Source organism: Triticum dicoccoides, chromosome 2A (assembly GCF_002162155.2).
Source record: "Triticum dicoccoides isolate Atlit2015 ecotype Zavitan chromosome 2A, WEW_v2.0, whole genome shotgun sequence".
Taxonomy (NCBI): Eukaryota; Viridiplantae; Streptophyta; class Magnoliopsida; order Poales; family Poaceae; genus Triticum; species Triticum dicoccoides.
Window position 1 is genome coordinate 502,161,830 of NC_041382.1, and position 21,552 is coordinate 502,183,381.

The window sequence follows — 21,552 nt, forward strand, 5'->3', positions numbered from 1 at the left end:
ACAATGACCAATACTAAGTTTGTCAACTCTCAACAACTTTTATTCATCACACTCTTTACATGTGAAGTCATTACTCTCCATAAGGTCAATATATGATCTTTTATTTCTTTTTATTCTTCTTTCATTTAACTACTTCAAGATCATAGCAAGAAAGCAAAGACCTCAACTCAGAAATACTCTTTATTATATATAACTCACAGACTCGATTACATAGAGGGAACATAAAGCAAAACTCAATACTAGAGCATACTAAAAACTTTATCCTAGTAGATCAAGACATAACCAAAAGGATCGAACTAAGAAAAATGATAAAGATAAAGTTGTTATGGTGATACGATAACCGGGCACCTCCCCCAAGCTTGGCAGTTGCCAAGGGGAGTGCCCATACCCATTAATTTGTGTCCCTTTGTTTGCAGGTGGTGATGAAGGAGTTGTTGATGAAGTAGGCTTGTCATCCATCTTCCAAGGCATAGGTTCACCATCATAAAGAAATGAACGAGTCTCCAAGATCCTCAAATCTGCAGCCAAACTCATCCTCTTAAATCTGTATTCATACTCACAATTTTGGTTTTGCAGGTCATAGATCTGGGCTTGGAGATGCTCGATTTTCTCATGAAGCATGAAGATGGCCTCCTCAATGCTAATGCATCTAGCTTGTGATTGTTGGTGAACTCCGCGATCATCATGCGATTGGCGTTGAGTCCGTGCTCCACCATCCCTTGGCACTTGAAAACTTGCTGCTCCATTGCTTCGAGTCTTGTCTCCACCCTTCCGGTCTTCCCTAGCCCCTCAACATCATGGATGTGCAGCACCCCCTCACACATCTCAATGGCTTGAGGGTGTCGCAACACCTCCGCAAGGTAGGGGTTGATGACCTTCTCGAAAAACTTGTCCTTGGGGGCGCTTGGAGATGTCATGGTGATCTAGATCTGTCAGAAAAACAGCTCGAAACAAGAACATGAGATATTGTCGTGGTACGGTGGTCAAAACCCTCGGGAGATTATATAATGAATTTTTACCGACCAAAAGAAGTATCGTGCAAGAAAATGGAGTCTGGAGGGCACACGAGGTGGCCACGAGGACGAGGGCGCGCCCTCCACCCTTGTTGTGGCCTCGTGTCTCTTTCAGACTACTTCCAATTTTCTTAAATTTTTACATATTCCAAAATGGAGAAAAATTGCTATAGAAAACATTTTGGAGTCGGTACATACTGTACCGCATACCTATTCCTTTTTGGAGTCTGGAACATTCTGGAAAGTGTCCCTTATGTACTCCTCTGGTGTTACGGTATTAATTGCATTGGTCTCAACATTTATGGGAGTACCTGAGATATAATGTTTGATTATTTGACCGTTTACTACCTTCAGATTTGTGCCTTCGGCGTTGTTGATCTTTATGGCACCGGAACGATAGACCTCCTCGATAATGTAAAGACCTTCACATTTAGATAGAAGCTTTCCTGCAAAAAATCTTAAACGAGAGTTGTACAGTAAAACATGATCACCTACATTATACTCATGCTTTTGTATCCTTTTGTCCTGCCATCTTTTAACCTTTTCTTTAAACAACTTGGCATTCTCATAGGCTTGGGTTGTCCATTCATCAAGTGAGCTAATGCCAAAGAACCTCTTCTCACCGACAAGTTTGAAATCATAATTGAGCTCTTTAGTAGCCCAATCTGCCTTATGTTCTAGTTTGAGAGGCAAGTGACATGCTTTTCCCTAAACCATTTCATACGGAGACATACCCATAGGGTTCTTATAAGCAATTCTATAAGCCCATAATGCATCATCAATTTTCTTAGACCAATTCTTTCTAGATCTATTAACAGTCTTTTGCAAAATTAATTTAAGCCCTCTATTGCTTAATTCTACTTGAGCACTAGACTAAGGATGATATGGAGATGCAATTCTATGATTGACATCATATTTAGCAAGCATTTTACGGAAAGCACCATGAATAAAATGTGAACCACCATCATTCATTAAATATCTAGGGACTCCAAACCTCAAAAAAATAACTTCTTTAAGCATCTTAATAGAAGTGTTATGATCGGCACTACTAGTTGGAATAGCTTCTTCCCACTTAGTAACGTAATCAACAGCAACTAAAATATGTGTATACCCATTAGAGGAAGGAAAAGGTCCCATACAAACAAAGCCCCAAACATTAAATGGTTCAATAACAAGTGAATAACTCATAGGCATTTCCCGACGTCTACTAAAATTACCAATTCTCTGGCATTCATCACAAGATAAGACAAACTTACGGGCATCCTGAAAGGGAGTGGGCCAATAGAAACTAGATTGCAATACCTTATGTGCAGTTCTCTCTCCAACATGGTCTCCTCCATAAGACTCGGAGTGGCACTTGCGTAGGATATGTCCATGTTCATGATCATGTACACAATGTCTAATAACGCCATCTACTCATTCTTTATAAAGGTGTGGGTCATCCCAAAAGTAATGTCTTAAATCATAGAAAAACTTTTTCTTTTGATGGTATGTGAAACTAGGTGGTAAAATTTAGCAACAATATAATTAGCATAATCAACATACCATGGAGTTTTACTAGAAGTATTTATGACAACTAATTTTTCATCAGGTAAACTACCATCAATAGACAGTGGGTCATCAAGAACATTTTCTAACCTAGACAAGTTGTCTGCAACGGGGTTCTCAGCTCCCTTTCTATCAATAATATGCAAATCAAATTCTTGTAGCAAGAGAACCCATCTAATAAGTATAGGTTTAGCATATTTCTTTTCCATAAGATATTTAGTAGCAGCATGATCAGTGTGAATAGTTACTTTGGAATCAGCAATATAAGGTCTGAACTTATCACATGCAAATACAACTGCTAAAAATTCCTTTTAAGTGGTAGCATAATTTCTCTGGGCACTGTCTAGAGTCTTGCTAGCATATTGAATAACATTTAATTAATTTCTTATCAACTCTTTGTCCTAGAACAACACCAACATCATAATCACTAGCATCACACATAATTTCAAAGGGTAAGTTCCAATCAGGTGGTTGAACAATAGGAGCAGAAATCAAGGCTTTCTTAAGTGTTTCAAATGCTTCTACACAATCATCATCAAAAACAAAAGGAACATCTTTTTGCAAGAGAATAGTGAGAGTCCTAGAAATTTTAGAGAAGTCTTTAATAAACCTCTTATAGAAGCCAGCATAACCAAGGAAACTTCTTATACCTTTGATATCTTTAGGACACGACATATTTTCAATAGCATCTACTTTAGCTTTATCAACTTCAATACCCCTTTCAGAAATTTTATGCCCCAAGACAATACCTTCATTAACCATAGAGTGGCACTTCTCCCAATTCAATACAAGATTAGTTTCTTCACATCTCTGCAAAACTCGATCAAGGTTGCTTAAGCAATCATCAAAAGAAGTTCCGTAAATGGAGAAATCATCCATGAAAACCTCAACAATCTTTTCACAAAAATCAGAGAATATAGCAGTCATACATCTTTGAAAGGTAGCAGGTGCATTGCATAAACCAAAAGGCATACATCTATAAGCAAAGGTACCGAAAGGGCAAGTGAAAGTGGTTTTCTCTTGATCATCTTTTGACACAGGTATTTGAGAGAAACCAGAGTAACCATCTAGAAAGCAGAAATGTGTATGTTTGGATAATATTTCTAGCATTATTTGATCAATAAAAGGTAGAGGGTAATGATATTTTCTAGCAGCTTTATTTAATTTACGAAAATCAGTTACCATTCTATAACCTGTAACAATTCTTTGAGGAATCAATTCATTCTTATCATTAGGAACAACAGTGATACCTCCTTTCTTAGGGACATAATGAACAGGACTTACCCATTGACTATCAGCAATAGGATAAATTATACCTGCCTCTAGAAGCTTTAGTATTTCATTTCTTACCACTTCTTTCATTTTTGGATTTAACCGTGGTTGATGATCAACAACTGGTTTAGGATATTTCTCCAATTTAATTTTGTGCTGACATAGAGTGGGACTAATGCCCTTAAGATCATCGAGAGTATATCCAATAGCGGCATGGTGCTTCTTCAGAGTTTTCAATAAGTTCTTTTCTTCATGCTCTGAAATGTTAGCACTAATAATAACATGATATATCTTCTTTTTATCAAGATAATCATATTTTAGAGTATCAGGTAATTGTTTAAGCTCAAACACGGGATCAGCCTTAGGTGGAGGAGGATCCCCAAGGATTTCAACAGGAAAATTGTGTTTCAAAATAGGTCCTTGGTTAAAGAATACTTCATCTATTTCCCTTCTTTCATTCATAAACATATCATTTTCATGGTCTAGCAAATGTTGTTCTAAAGGATCATTAGGAGGCACATCAATAGAATAAAACCTATAATTTCATCCTTACTACGCAATTCTTTATCATGGGGTTGTCTACAAAATTTAGACAAATTAAAATCATGAGACATATCCCCTAAACCAACAGTGACAATATCCTTCTTACAGTCTATCTTGGCATTAACAGTATTCAAGAAGGGTCTACCAAATATAATGGGACAAAAGTTATCTTGTGGGGAAGCAAGAACAAGAAAATCAATAGGATATTTTATCTTCCCACACAAGACTTCAACATCTCTAACATTCCCAATTGGTGATATAGTATCACTATTATCAAGCTTAATAGTAACATCAATATCTTCTATCTCAGCAGGTGCAATATCATTCATAATTTCTTTATATAAGGTATAAGGAATTGCACTCACACTAGCACCCACATCACATAAGCCATGATAACAATGATCTCCTATTTTAACATAAACAACAGGCATGCGAACAATAGGTCTATGGTTATATTTCATATCGAGTTTAGCAATCCTAGCAACTTCATCATAGAAATAAATAACATGCCCATCAATATTATCAACCAACAGATCTCTAACCATAGCAATACTAGGTTCAACTTTAATTTGCCCAGGGGGTGTAGGTGTTCTAGTATAACTTTCGTTGACCATAGTAGAAGCTTTAGAATGATCCTTTATTGTAATTGGGAAAGTCAGTTTCTCAATATAAGCGGTAGGAACAAGAGGATCAACATTATAAGTAATAGTTTCTTCTTCAACTTTAATAGGTTCTACTACTTTAACTTTAATGGGAGGTTGATATTTAAACCACTTCTCCTTAGGGAGATTGATGACCCACAAGTGTAGGGGATCTATCGTAGCTTTTTCATAAGTAAGAGTGTTGAACCCAACGAGGAGAAGAAGGAAATGATAAGCAGTTTTCAGTAAGGTATTCTCTGCAAGCACTGAAATTATCGGTAACAGATAGTTTTGTGATAAGGGGATTTGTAACGAGTAGCAAGTAATAAAAGTAAATAAGGTGCAGCAAGATGGCCCAATCCTTTTTGTAGCAAAGGACAAGCCTGGACAAACTCTTATATGAAGGAAAGCGCTCCCGAGGACATATGGGAATTATCATCAAGCTACTTTTCATCACAATCATATGATTCGCATTCGGTACTTTGATAATTTGATATGTGGGTGGCCCGGTGCTTGGGTGCTGTCCTTACTTGGACAAGCATCCCACTTATGATTAACCCCTATTGCAAGCATCCGCAACTACAACAGAAGTATTAAGGTAAACCTAACCATAGCATGAAACATATTGATCCAAATCAGCCCCTTACGAAGCAACGCATAAACTAGGGTTTAAGGTTCTGTCACTCTAGCAACCCATCATCTACTTATTACTTGACAGTGCCTCCCCTAGTCCCAAACAATGGTGAGGTGTCATGCAGTCGACGTTCACATGACACCACTAGAGGGATGACAACATACATCTCATCAAAATATCGAACGAATACCAAGTTCACATGACTACTAATAGCAAGACTTCTCCCATGTCCTCAGGAACAAATGTAACTACTCACAAAGCATATTCATGTTCATAATCATAGGAGTATTAATATGCATAGTGGATCTGAACATATGATCTTCCACCAAGTAAACCAACTAGCATCAACTACAAGGAGTAATCAACACTACTAGCAACCCACAGGTACCAATCTGAGGTTTAGATACAAAGATTGGATATAAGAGATGAACTAGGGTTTGAGATGAGATGGTGCTGGTGAAGATGTTGATGGAGATTGACCCCCTCCCGATGAGAGGATTGTTGGTGATGATGATGGTGATGATTTCCCCCTCCCGGGGGGAAGTTTCCCCGGCAGAACAGCTCTGCCGGAGCCCTAGATTGGTTCCACCAAGGTTCTGCCTCATAGCGGCGGAGTTTCGCCCCGTGAGCTTGCTTATGATTTTTTTTCTCGGACGAAAGACCTCATATAGCAGAAGATGGGCATCAGAGGGCCACCAGGGGGCCCACGAGGCAGGGGGGCGCCCCCACCCTCGTGGACGGTGGGTGGCCCCCCTCTGGTACTTCTTTCGCCCAATATTTTTTACATATATTATGAAAAGTGCTCCAGTGAAGTTTTAGGACTTTCGGAGATGTGCAGAATAGGTCTCTAATATTTGCTCCTTTTCCAGCCCAGAATTCCAGCTGCCGGCATTCTCCCTCTTCATGTAAACCATGTAAAATAAGAGAGAATAGGCATTAGTATTGTGACATAATGTGTAATAACAGCCCATAATGCAATAAATATCGATATAAAAGCATGATGCAAGATAGACGTATCAACTCCCCCAAGCTTAGACCTCGCTTGTCCTCTAGCCAAAGCCGAAATCGAAAAATATGTCCACATGTTTAGAGATAGAGGTGTGATAAAGATAAAATACGGACATGAGGGCATCATGATCATTCTTAGAACAACAACAACACACACACACACACACACACACATATATATATATATATATATATATATATATATATATATATTGTCATATGATCTCTTATGCTAAAGTAACAATTCAATCACAATTTCAAGTATGAATCATAAACTTTATTGAGAACCAACAAACTATAATGTCAGTCATTGAGGCAATTGCAATTTATCATAACATAGGAAAGAGTCAATATAAGAGCTTTTCAGCAAGTCCACATACTCAACTATCATTTAGTCTTTCACAATTGCTAACACTCACGCAATATTTATGGGTATGGAGTTTTAATCGGACACAGAGAAAGATAGGGGCTTATAGTTTTGCCTCCCAACGTTTTACCTCAAGGGTAATGTCAACAATAATAGCTCATGCAGACTCACATCCAATTAGCTATATGTATCTGGATCTTTCCAACACATTGTGCTTGCCAAAGGATAAAATGTAAAAAGGAAAGGTGAAGATCACCATGACTCTTATGTAAGGTAGAAGATAAAAGTAAAAGATAGGCCTGAGGGAGTCCTGGATTAGGGGGTCCTCGGACAGCCGGACTATATCCCTTGGACGGACTGTTGGACTATAAAGATACAAGATTGAAGACTTCGTCCCGTGTCCGGGTGGGACTCTCCTTTGCATGGAAGGCAAGCTTGGCAGTTCGGATATGTAGATCTCCTCGCTTGTAACCGACTCTGTGTAACCCTAGCCCCTCCGATGTCTATATAAACCGGAGGTTTAGTCCGTAGGACAACAACAATCATACCATAGGCTAGCTTCTAGGGTTTAGCCTCTCCGATCTCGTGGTAGATCAAATCTTGTAATAGTCATATCATCAAGATAAATCAAGCAGGAAGTAGGGTATTACCTCCGCCGAGAGGGCCCGAACCTGGGTAAACATTATGCCCCCCGCGTCCTGTTACCATCTGCCTTAGACGCACAGTTCGGGACCCCTACCTGAGATCCGCCGGTTTTGACACCGATATTGGTGCTTTCATTGAGAGTTCCACTGTGTCATCATCATAAGGCTTGATGGCTCCTTCGACCATCGGCAACGATGCGATCCAAGGTGAGGTTTTCCTCCCCGAACAGATCTTCGTACTCGGCGGCTTCGTACTACGGGCCAACTCGCTCGGCCATCTGGAGCAGATCGAGAGCTACGTCCCTGGCCATCAGGTCAGGTTTGGAAGCTTGAACTATACCGCCGACATTCGCGGAGACTGGATCTTCGACGGATTCGAACCTATGTCAGGTGCGCCGCATAGTCACGATGGGCACGATTTAGCTCTGCCGCCGGACAGTGTTTGGGAGATCACACATGTAACTACTCCGGCCCTCAATCCGGAACAAATCGCACCGTCCGAGGATGGGTGGATGGACCCCGCCCCAGAGTGCGCACACTCAGTGGCGATAGAGCTGAATACTCACTTCACCTCCTACGAGACATGTGTTGCCGGACCTTTGGATTCGTCCCCGGCCACGGTCTCCGAACCACCTGCGTCCGTACCTATCAAATCTGATTGGGCGCCGATCACGGAGTTTTCCTCCGCAAATATCTTTCAGCACTCGCCCTGGGGCGATGTGCTAAATTTATTAAGGATACTCTCATTGTCAGGAGGCCCTTGGCTGAACTGTGTTCGGCTCGAGTGGGAAGCGGACGACGAAGAAATTTGTTCCCCACCCACCACCCACTTAATAGCCACTGTCGACGACTTAACCGACATGCTTGATTCCGGCTCCGAGGACATCGACGGTATGGACGACGATGTGGGAGAAGAACAGGAACCACCGCCCACAGGGCGCTGGACTGCCACTTCATCACATGATATATACATGGTGGATACACCCAAAGAAAATGATGATGAGGAACGGGAGGAAGCAGCGAAGGCCAATTCCCTCGAGAAGCAACCAAAGCGACGGCGTAACCGCCGCTCCAAATCCCGCCTCGGCAAAAACAACGATAATAGTGCAAGAAAGAGTAACACCCCGGTCGACCCCAAAGGAGACAACGACCACATGAACCCAGCGGTGGAGCAGGGTGAACCAGCGGACGGCGAACATAGTACGGAGCCGCTGTCCGATCACGACGACCCCGAGGGTAAAACTCATCAACCTGTCTCCGGAGACATGAATAGTCCGGACAGCGATGCACACATCATCCCAGAAAGACACTTGGAACAAGAGAACCTTTATAAAAGGCTCACTGAAACCGCACGGAGCCTGAAGAAGTAGAAGCAAAGGCTTAAGACCGCGCATAATACGCTCAACAGTAGATGGAATAAAGTGGTTGAAATGGAAGAAAAGTATGGCGGTAACCACCACACTAAAAGCTATCCAAAGCGCAAGTTGTTGCCTGAATTTGACGATGAGGCCTCAGAGCCCACTCAGCCGGAAAATAAAACGGCCGATCAACCAGACCGGCCACCCCGTGGTCGCGAGAGGGCGGCTAACAATGACGTACAGCACACGACCTACGTGAGGACTTACACCAAAAAGCCGGGTTGACTAGGTCCATTTACGGACCTAGGAAGCATGTTCCGGCACAGAATCATCGCCACCCAAATGACTATACTGACAGAATAATAATTTGGAATCAAAACGAACACAACAACCGTCAGACACACCCAAATACAAGGGTGCCGCGCACCCCCTATGCTTCACCGACGAGGTACTGGACCTTGAATTCCCAGAAGGATTCAAACCCATGAACATAGAGTCATACGACCGAACAACAGACCCTGGGGTCTGGATTGAGGACTTTATCTTTCACATCCACATGGCTCATGGAGACGATCTCCATGCCATCAAATACTTGCCCTTAAAGTTGAAAGGACCAGCTAGGCACTGGTTGAAAAGCCTCCCCGAAAACTCAATTGGAAGTTGGGAAGAGCTCGAGGACGCTTTCAGGGCTAATTTTCAAGGGACCTATGTCCGACCTCCGGATGCAGACGATTTAAGTCACATAATTCAACAACCCGGAGAGTCAAACCGAAAGCTTTGGAACAGATTCCTCACTAAGAAGAATCAAATTGTTGATTGCCCGGACGCCGAAGCCTTAGCGGCTTTCAAATATAGTGTCCGGGACGAATGGCTTGCCAGACACCTCGGCCAGGAAAAACCAAGGACAATGCCAGCCCTAACAAGCCTCATGACCCGCTTTTGCGCGGGCGAGGATAGTTGGCTGGCCCGTAGCGGCACCAGCGACCCAAGCACATCCGAAGTCAGGGATGGCAATGGAAAACCGCGACGCAATAAAAGCAAGCGTCAAAGCAACGAAGACAACCCAGACAACACGGTGGTAGACGCCGGATTCAGGGGCTCTCGACCCGGTCAACGGAAAAAGCCATTCAAAGGCAGCAGAGATGAACCGTCCAGCCTAAACAAGATTCTGGAAGATTCACGGCACCTCCGATAAACCTGCAAATCACACTAATAGAGAATGCTGTGTCTTTAAGCAGGCCGGCAAACTAAACACCGAACACAAGGGGAGGGAGACACCAAGTGAAGATGAGGATGAGCCTCACCAAAAAAACACTGGGGACAGAAAAATTCCCACCAGAAGTCAAAACAGTGAACATGATTCACGTAACGGAGAGGAGGAGCACACGCGCACTCCGACACGTATACACCGTAGAGCCCGTTACCCCCAAGTTCAACCATTGGTTGGCCTGCCCAATCACTTTTGATCGCAGGGATCACCCGACTAGTATCAGGCACGGAGGATTGGCTGCCTTGGTACTAAACCCAATAATTTACGGATACCATCTCACCCGAGTCCTTATGGACGGCGGCAGTAGTCTTAATCTGATATATCAAGACACAGTCCGCAAAATGGGGATAGACCCAACAAGAATCAGCCAAAGCAATACTACCTTTAAAGGAGTAGTACCAGGCCCAGAGGCCCGCTGCACGGGCTCTATAGTACTAGAGGTTGTATTCGGTTCTCCCGACAACTTCCGAAGCAAAGAATTAAACTTCGACATCGCTCCGTTCTGAAGCAGCTATCAAGCACTACTCGGAAGAACAACCGTCGCTCATTTTAATGTAATACTGCATTACGCTTAAGCTTAAGATGCCCGATCCACGTGGCATCATCATAGTTAGCGAAAACTCAGAGCGTTCCTTACATGCGGAGGAAAGTACGATGGCTTTCGCAGCCGCACACTGAACGACCCCTCCAACCAGAATAAATGATCGTTCATCAAGACCGCAGACACGGCTAGACGAGTCTGGCACACCCCTCGCTGTAACAATTCAGGTAAACCTGAGATTGGGTCGACGGATATACCCCCATAGGTGGCGCTAGGGGCTTCCCGCATGTAAAAAGGACTATAGTTCAGTTTGACCTTACTTAGATTGAATTTCCATGGTCTATTAAGAATAACCAATTTTCCGCACGTAGACATTCACCTGGGTTTTTTCTCTCTTGCAGATGACAATCGTGCTACACCCTTCCAGGACACGGCACAACGGAGACACAGGCGCAGACATGCAGCAGGGCCCCGCTCAAAGGTTTCTTTCTAGATTAAGACCCTGTGTAAACCTTTCTCACTGTCTCTTGTTGTTTCATGCCCTCTGGCTACTTAGCACAACCGAGAGGGATGCTGACGTTATTGGCATTTTTGCCACGTCAGACTGATGCACGTGCCTGGTAATTCAGGGCTCATTATCAAGGGATTCACTTAGCCCGGTATATGTTGTAAAGTCCGAATACCTTAGGGAGTGTTCGGCGTCGCGAGTTTGGCCTTATATGCATCAGCTCCGAATCATGTCTTTGGTAAAATGTTGGGTTTGCCCGGCTCCCGTGTTTTGCTACCTTACGTTACGCTCTATCGGCTAAGGTGGCACCGGGAGAACTACTACGATTGTGCCCTGGTTCATCTAGATGAGCACCTCAGTAGAGAAAGCCGAAAACTGACTGTCATGATAAATCGCGAGACTGGTCAACCACTCAAGGACTCAGCGGAATCTTCGCGATTCCTCCGCATTAACGAAGGACCAGTTCCCGGTCATGTATGTACGCGCACCGTATTCGGATAAGCGCGGAAGTACCAGGGGCTATATAGTAGCCCCACTGTCAAACTCCTATGGCTAAGTGAAAGTGTTAAAGCAATATAGTCCGATTGCCTTGTTCGCCGTGTTATTACCTCCTTCATGGACCAAGACGTTGGATCAAGTGTGAATACGTGCTTTTCCGAACACCCCCGCATTATGTGCATGCGGGCTGAAGCCCACGACTGCAAACTTTCAGGTTATATACTTACATAAACGGCCGCACAGGAGGCATCATAATACCTTCAGGCAATAAAAACAGCCTGTATAATTCAAATAATACTATTTTTACACTGGGGATACATGTCACTCGAACATGATACTCTTCGAGCACTGAGTCTCTATTAAGCGAGCGCCTTCTAGGACTTCTTCTAAATAGTGCTCGGCCGAGACCTGGCCTACGGCCGGACCCTGGGTTGCAATAGCGGTGGCATCCATCTCTGCCCAGTATGTCTTAACACGGGCAAGAGCCATCCGCGCACCCTCTATGCACGTCGACCTCTTTACAACATCGATGTGCTGCACAGCACCAAGGAATCGTTGCACTAAACAAAAATAATTATTCGGCTTTGATCCTTCCGGCCAAAGATGATCCACGACAGACCTCATGGCAAGCCCGGACAACCTATGGAGCTCAGCCCACTCGGCCATTTGCTCATTTAACAGCAGCGGACGCGTCGGAGCACTGAACTGCGACTAGAACAACTTCTCTACTTCGTGATCTTTGAAAAACGCAGTCACATCAGCAGCACTCATTGCCAAGTCCGCATACGCGTTTGCAGCACTCCATAATCGATCTAGAGGGGCATACTTCGGATCTCCGAACTTTGTCCGCAACAAAAAGGGCTTCCCAGCCGTGATATCTCCGGCTTGACAGAGCTCCTCCTCTGCCGCTCTGATTTTAGAACGGGTTTCCTTGGCTGCCTCCACGGCTCTCTTCAGGTCAGTCGCTCTCACTTGGCTTTCCTTTTCAAGAAGCTCATATCGAACGGCGGCATGTTTTAGCTCAACAGCCATCTTGGCTATTTCATCTTCGCTCTTGCGATGAGCAGCCTGTTCAGCTCTTAAGTCTTCGGCCGCCTTTAGGGCGGCCGCATCACTTCTCCTGGCTTGTTCCTTGGCTCGGGCAAGTTCTGCCCGAAGGGTCTCCACGGCGGCAGCTCCATCTGCAGTCAAAACATATTATAGATACTAGCATCATGCTCCTCTTAATACTTGTTGACTACCCGAAAATACATACCCTGTGCCTCGTCAAGCCGCTTGTTCACAAGCGCAATGTCGGCATCTACCGCATCCAGTTGCCGGCTCAGTCCGGCCAACTCAGCAGTCCGGCCAGCCACCGGACCGTTCGCTGCCTGCACATGAAAGCAGCACGATCATTACCTGGGACTATGATCCTCTGTTTTCCGCCTCGGGACAGCAACCAGAGTCTCAGGGTCTACTATCTGTATAGAGCACACCTAGCGTGCGCGGTACTATCAATTTTTTTTCCGTACCTCAAAGCCTTTTAGCAGGCTCGTAAAAGCTTCATGCAACCCACTTTTGGCGGATGAGATCCTCTCAACCACCGTACCCATTAAAGTACGGTGCTCCTCTGAGATAGCTGCTTGCTCCAAAAGACCCGTCAGTACGTCCGGTTGCACACCGGACAATCCTGGACTCTTTCTGTTACTCCCCTTAGGAGCCGAATACTCCGGACTTAGGGTGGCCAAAGGGTTACCTTCTGGCCTTGGAGGATCAGGAGAAATCCTCCGTGATGACACCTCAGAGTCATCCGCTCCAAGAGGCGGGGAGACCAGGGGAGGCGTTTCGCTCTCCATCATCTCCGGAAGAAGGTCCCCCGAAGACGAACTCTGTTGGGAAGGGCTACGATCCTGACTGCAAGACATATGTCTCGGTTATTGTCCGCAGAAATAAAGCAGAATATATTTACCAAGAGTGCTTTTGTTCACTTACAGCTTAGTGGAGGGCTGACCCCTTTGTGGGCACTATGCGGTAAGGATGCCCGCTGAGTCAGGACCCCCTGGCGAGGGTTTCTTCTCTCATTTGGAAACCCTTGCTTCCAAGTCTTCAGGAGCGGTCCTTTTCCTTCCTTGGGGAGAGGGAATTTCAGATTCTTCTTCCCGATTATCCTCCTTCGTGGAGGTACTAATTCCCCCGGTTTGGATGATTAATGCGTGAGGATTGCTTTCGGCTTTTTCTTCTCCCCCTTTATCTTCCCCCGAGGGCACTTGATAAAGTGCGTACACCAGCATCCTGACAAGTACAGGATCCGGCGAGCCTTCGGGAAGGGGAGCCGAACACCTGATCATCTTTGCCTTTCTTACCCAGTCCTGGCCAGGAGAAATTCTTTCAGAATTATGTTATGGCAAATGAAAAGACAGTGTGTTCGGTCGTGGAAATACTTACCTGGGTATCTGGACGATTACAGTTGAGACCCACATCCTCGGTGGTGTCCAGACACTTTATTCGTGATCTGAAGAACAATCCATACATCTCTTCGAGTGTCACGCCAAAGAACTGCTGAATAGTTCACGGTCCTTCCAGGTTGAACTCCCACATATGGAGAGATCGACGTTGGCATGGCAGGACCCGACAAACTAGCATAACTTGCATTACTTTGACGAGACCGACATCCAACTTGAGGAGATCTCGGATGCGACTTTGCAATGTCGGCACGTCATTAACCGGCCCCAGTATAGCCCCTTGTTGACCCATGACACCAATTATGGTGGGGGGCCCAAACGAAAGGCGGGGGAGCCACCCACTTAGTACTTCGGGGAGCTGTGATGTAAAACCACCCTGCTGCCATAAGTTGGATATCTCCAGGAAGGAACCCTTTGTCCATGGGGCATCGACACCTTTGCTTATTGTGGCACCTCCGCATTCTGCATGTCGCCCATCAGTTATCTTCAGCTTCACATTGAAGGTCTTGAGCCATAAGCCAAAGTGTGGGGTGATGCGGAGGAAGGCCTCACATACGACGATAAACAACGAGATGTGAAGAATGGAATCCGGAGCTAGATCGTGGAAGTCGAGCCCATAATAGAACATGAGCCCTCTGAAGAAGGGATCAAGACTAAAGCCTAGCCCTCGGAGGAAGTGGGAAACAAATACGACACTCTCGTTGGGTTCGGGAGTGGGGATGACCTGTCCTCGGGCAGGCAGCCTGTGCGAGATTTCGATGGTCAGATACCTAGCCTCCCTTAGCTTCTTGATGTCCTCCTATGTGACAGAGGAAGCCATCCACCGGCCCTGAAGGTTGGATCCGGACATGATTGAAGGTCTGAAGCGCTTCACCCGAGCCTTGGGTGTTGGAACTCGGGGTGGGGGAAGGGAGGGATTGAGCGTGATAAGAAAAGGACAGGCTTTGGCCCCTTTATAAAGAGGGCGAATATCAAGTGTCCTCCGCGTGGCCGTTTGGAACTTGCCTAAAATCGAGGAGTTGTACTAACGAGCACGATTGGGCTACCCACACCCATATTGATGACAATCCCATGATAAGGGGACACGATCTCTGCTTCGACAAGACGTGCCAATAAAACCACCTCGCAACACGTGTAGTGGCTGGTTTAGAAAAACGATTCGAATAATGACCAAGGCCAGGGCGTGATGTCATGTTATGAAAAGTTGTCAGCAGATTAGATTTGTGGAAATGTTATACTCTCTACGGTGGTATGTGGAATTTGTTTTGTAGAGCCGGACACTATCCTTGTGTTCAAAATCTTCTATGGAGTATTCGGAGGAGGAACCCGCCTTGCAATGCCGAAGACAATCTGCGCGCCGGACTCATCGTCATTGAAGTCTGGTTCAGGGGCTACTGAGGGAGTCCTGGATTAGGGGGTCCTCGGACAGCTAGACTATATCCCTTGGTCGGACTGTTGGACTATCAAGATACAAGATTGAAGACTTCGTCCCGTGTCCGGGTGGGACTCTCCTTTGCGTGGAAGGCAAGCTTGGCAGTTCGGATGTGTAGATCTCCTCCCTTGTAACCGACTCTATGTAACCCTAGCCCCCTCCGATGTCTATATAAACCGGAGGGTTTAGTCCGTAGGACAACAACAATCATACCATAGGCTAGCTTCTAGGGCTTAGCCTCTCCGATCTCGTGGTAGATCAACTCTTGTAATACTCATATCATCAAGATCAATCAAGCAGTAAGTAGGGTATTACCTCCGCCGAGAGGGCCTGAGCTTGGGTAAACATTGTGTCCCCTGCCTCCTGTTACCATCCGCCTTAGACACACAGTTCGGGACCCCCTACCCGAGATCCGCCGGTTTTGACACTGACAAGGCCCTTCACAAAGGGAAGCAGAGGTTGTCATGCACTTTTATGGTTGGATGCACAAAATCTTAATGCAAAAGAACGTCATTTATATTGTCACTTGTGATATGGACCTTTATTATGCAGTCCGTCGCTTTTATTTCTTCCATATCACAAGATCGTATAAAGCTTATTTTCTCCACATTAATAAGTCATGCATATTGAGAGAGCAATTTTTATTGCATGCACCGATGACAACTTACTTGAAGGATTTTACTCAATCCATAGGTAGGTATGGTGGACTCTCATGGCAAAACTGGGTCTAAGGATATTTGGAAGCACAAGTAGTATTTCTACTTGGTGCAAAGAACTTGGCTAGCATGAGAGGGAAAGGCAAGCTCAACATGTTGGATGATCCATGACAATATAATTTATCTCAGATGTAAGAAAACATGACCCATTACATTGTCTTCCTTGTCCAACGTCAACTCTTTAGCATGTCATATTTTAATGAGTGCTCACAATCATAAAAGATGTCCAAGATAGTGTATTTATATGTGAAGACCTCTCTTTCTTTATTACTTCCTATTAATTGCAACGATGACCAAAACTACGTTTGTTAACTCTCAACAACTTTTATTCATCATACTCTTTATATGTGAGCTCATTACTCTCCATAAGATCCATATGATCTCTTTATTTCTTTTTATTCTTTCTCTTTTATTTTATTCCCTCAAGATCATAGCAAGATAATCAAGCCCTTGACTCAACACTAATATTTATTATATATAGCTCACGGACTCGATTACATAGAAGGATCATAAAGCAAAACTCACAACTAGATCAGACTAAAACATTATTCTACTAGATCAAGATATTCTCAAAAGGATCAAACTAAGAAAAACGGTAAAGGTAAAAGTGATTGTGATACGATACCAGGGCACTCCCCCAAGCTTGGCAGTTGCCAAGGGGAGTGCCCATACCCGATGCTCAGTTTTTCTTTGTTCGTGAAGAAGGTGTTGATGATGATGGGTAGTCGCACATCGAGCGTAAGGAGATCCTCCAATTTGCGGATAATGCCCTTGAGTGCGATGATATGCTCCTTCAACAAAATATTTTCACTTGTGAGATACTTGTTTTGAATACGAGCTAACTCAATCATCTTGAAAGCCTCACTCTCCATTGGGGTAAAGAGATTGTGGTGAGGTGGAAGGATGTCTTCTTCTGCTACTGCCGGAACTTGATCCCCCATGGCCTTCTTGATTCCATCATCGTTGTTGATCGCTCCGGGTTCTTCTCTCTTCAGCTCTGTCTTCATTAGCCAAGCATCATAGCCCTCATTGTTGGAGGAGGAGGGAGACGACATGATGCTTGGCCTTGACAACCCTGGTAGAAAACAGCTCGAAACAAGAACAGGAGATTTTTGCGTGATACGGTGGTCAAAACCTTCGGGAGATTATATAATGAATTTTTGCCGACCAAAATAAGTATCGTGCAAGAAAACGGAGTCCGGAGAGCACACAAGGTGACCACGAGGCAGGGGGCGCGCCCAGGGGGTAGGGCGCGCCCTCCACCCTCGTGGAAGCCCCGTGTCCTTTCTGGTCTGCTTCTTATTTTCCTATTTTTTTTATATTCCAAAACGGAGAAATGTTGGCATTAGAACTGTTTTGGAGTCAGTTTACTTACCGTACCACATACCTATTCCTTTTCGGAGTCTGAGACGTTCTGGAAAGTGTCCCTTATGTATTCCTCCAGGGTTACGGTTTCAATAATATTGGTTTCAACATTTATGGGATTACCCGAGATATAATGTTTGATTCTTTGACCGTTCACCACCTTTGGATTTGTGCCTTCGAAGTTGTTGATTTTTATGGCACCGAAACAATAGACCTCCTCGATTACGTAAGGACCTTCCCATTTAGAGAGGAGTTTGCCTGCAAAAAATCTCAAATGAGAGTTGTAGCAATACATAATCACCTACATTAAACTCAGGCTTTTGTATCCTTTAATCATGCCATCTTTTAACCTTTTCTTTAAACAGTTTAGCATTCTCGTAGGCCTGGGTTCTCCATTCATCAAGTGAGCTAATGTCAAATAGCCTCTTCTCACCGGCAAGTTTGAAGTCATAGTTGAGCTCTTTAATACCCCGATATGCCTTATGTTCTAATTCGAGAGGTAAGTGACATGCTTTTCCATAAACCATTTTGTACGGAGACATACCCATAGGATTTTTATATGTAGTTCTATAAGCCCATAATCCATCATCAAGTTTCTTGGACCAATTCTTTCCAGATCTATTAACAGTCTTTTGCAAAATTAATTCGAGCTCTCTGTTACTCAATTCTACTTGACCGTTAGACTGTGGATGATATGGGGATGCACTTCTATGATTAACATCATACTTAGCAAGCATTTTACGAAAGGCACCATGAATAAAATGTGAACCACCATCAGTCATTAAATATCTAGGGACTCCAAACCTCGGGAAAATAACTTCTTTAAGCATCTTAATAGAGGTGTTATGATTAGCACTACTAGCTGGAATAGCTTCTACCCACTTAGTAATGTAATCAACAGCAACTAAAATATGTGTACACCCATTAGAGGAAGGAAACAGTCCCATATAATCAAAGCCCCAAACATCAAATGGTTCAATAACAAGTGAATAATTCATAGGCATTTCTTGACGTCTACTAATATTACCAATTCTTTGACATTCATCACAAGACAAGACAAACTTACGGGCATCCTTGAAGAGAGTAGGCCAATAAAAAATGGATTGCAATACCTTGTGTGCAGTTCTATCTCCAGCATGGTGTCCTCCATAAGCTTCGGAGTGACACTTGTGTAGGATCTGTTCCTGTTCATGCACAGGTACACAACGTCTAATAACACCATCTACTCCTTCTTTATAAAGATGTGGGTCATCCCAAAAGTAATGTCTCAAATCATAGAAAAGCCTTTTCTTTTGTTGGTATGTGAAACTAGGTGGTATGAATTTAGCAACAATATAATTAGCATAATCAGCATACCATGGAGCAGTTCGAGAAGCATTTATGACATTTAATTGTTCATCAGGAAAGCTATCATCAATAGGTAGTGGGTCATCAAGAACATTCTCTAACCTAGACAAGTTGTTTGCAACGGGGTTCTCAGCTCCCTTTCTATCAACGATATGGAAATCAAATTCTTGTAGCAAGAGAACCCATCTAATAAGTCTAGGTTTAGCATCCATAAGGTATTTAATAGCAGCATGATTAGTGTGAATAGTTACTTTAGAATCAACAATATAAGGTCTGAACTTATCACAAGCAAATACAACTGCTAAAAATTATTTTTCAGTAGTAGCATAATTTCTCTGGCCACTATCTAGAGTTTTACTAGCATATTGGATAACATTCAGCTTCTTATCAACTCTTTGTCCTAGAACATCACCTACAGCATAAATGCTAGCATCACACATAATTTTAAAGGGTAAATTCCAATCAGGTGGCTGAACAATGGGTGCAGAAATCAAGGCTTTATTAAGTATTTCAAATGCTTCTACACAATCATCATCAAAGACAAAGGGAATATCTTTTTGTAATAGGTTAGTCAGAGGCCAAGAAATTTTTGAGAAGTCCTTAATGAACCTCCTATAAAAACCGGCATGACCAAGGAAACTTCTTATACCTTTGATGTCCTTGGGACACGGCATCTTTTCAATAGCATCAACTTTAGCTTTATCAACTTCAATATCTTTTTCAGAAATTTTATGCCCCAAGACAATACCTTCATTAACCATAAAGTGGCACTTCTCCCAATTCAAAACGAGATTAGTTTCTTGACATCTCTGCAAAACTCGATCGAGGTTGCTCAAGCAATCATCAAAAGAGGATCCATAAAACGGAGAAGTCATCCATGAATACCTCACAAATCTTTTCACAAAAGTTTGAGAATATAGCCATCATGCATCTTTGAAAGGTAGCAGGTGCATTACATAAACCAAAAGGCATACATCTATAAGCAAAAGTACCGAAAGGGCAAGTAAAAGTGGTATTTGCTTGATCATCAGCTGACACAGGTATTTGAGAGAAACCAGAGTAACCATCTAGAAAGCAAAAGTGTGTATGTTTGGATAATCTTTCTAGAATTTGATCAATAAAAGGCAAAGGGTAATGATATTTTTAGTAGCTTTATTTAATTTGCGGAAATCAATTACCATCCTATAACCTGTAATAATTCTTTGTGGGATCAATTCATCTTTATCATTAGGAACAATAGTAATACCTCCCTTCTTAGGGACACAATGGACAGGACTTACCCACTGACTATCAGCAACAGGATAAATTATACCTGCCTCAAGGAGCTTTAATATTTCCTTTCTTACCACTTCTTTCATCTTAGGATTTAGTCATCGTTGGTGATCAATAACTGGTTTGGCGTCTTTCTCCAAATTTATTTTGTGTTGACATAGAGTGGGACTAATGCCCTTAAGATCATCAAGAGTATATCCAATAGCAGCACGGTGCTTCTTCAGAGTTTTCAATAATCTCTCTTCTTCATGCTCTAAAAGGTTAGCACTAATAATAACAGGATATATCTTCTTTTCATCAAGATAAGCATATTTAAGAGTATCATGTAATGGTTTAAGCTCAAACACGGGATCACCCTTGGGTGGAGGAGGATCCCCTAGGATTTCAAAAGGCAAGTTGTGTTTCAGAATAGGTCCTTGTTTAAACAATACTTCATCTATTTCCCTTCTTTCATTCATGAGCATACCATTTTCATGGTCTAGCAAATATTGTTCTAAAGGATAGGAGGCACGGCAATATAAGCAAGACCAATAATTTCATCTTTACTAGGCAATTCTTTATCATGGGGTTGTCTACGAAACTTAGCAAAATTAAACTCATGAGACATATCCCCTAAACCAATAGAAACAATATCCTTATTGCAGTCTATCTTAGCATTAACAGTATTCAAGAAGGGTCTACCAAATATAATGGGACAAAAGCTATCTTGTGGGGAACTAAGAACAACAAAATCAGCAGGATATTTAACCTTCCCACACAAGACTTCAACATCTCTAACAATCCCAATTCACTACTGGAATTAGCTTATTTGCCGCCTGCTTACAGAAAACGGACGACAAAGAATCTTTGCCGTCAGCTGGCAGACAGCAAAGAGAGAGGTGGCCCCCACTAACGAGCTGATTAGAAAAACTTAACGGCCCCCCTCTTTGCCGTCCACTAGCAGACGGCAAAGAGAAAAAAAGCGGACGACAAAGGTGGGGCGGACGGCAAATAACTAATCTAACAAACGGCCGAGCCCCACCCCGCCCCTTCCCCTCTCTGTTTCTCTCCCTCTCTCCCCGATTAACAGTGCCAGCCGGCGCTTGACCCATCGCCCCACCACCCCGCCGCCCCTCTACCCGCCAACGCCCCATC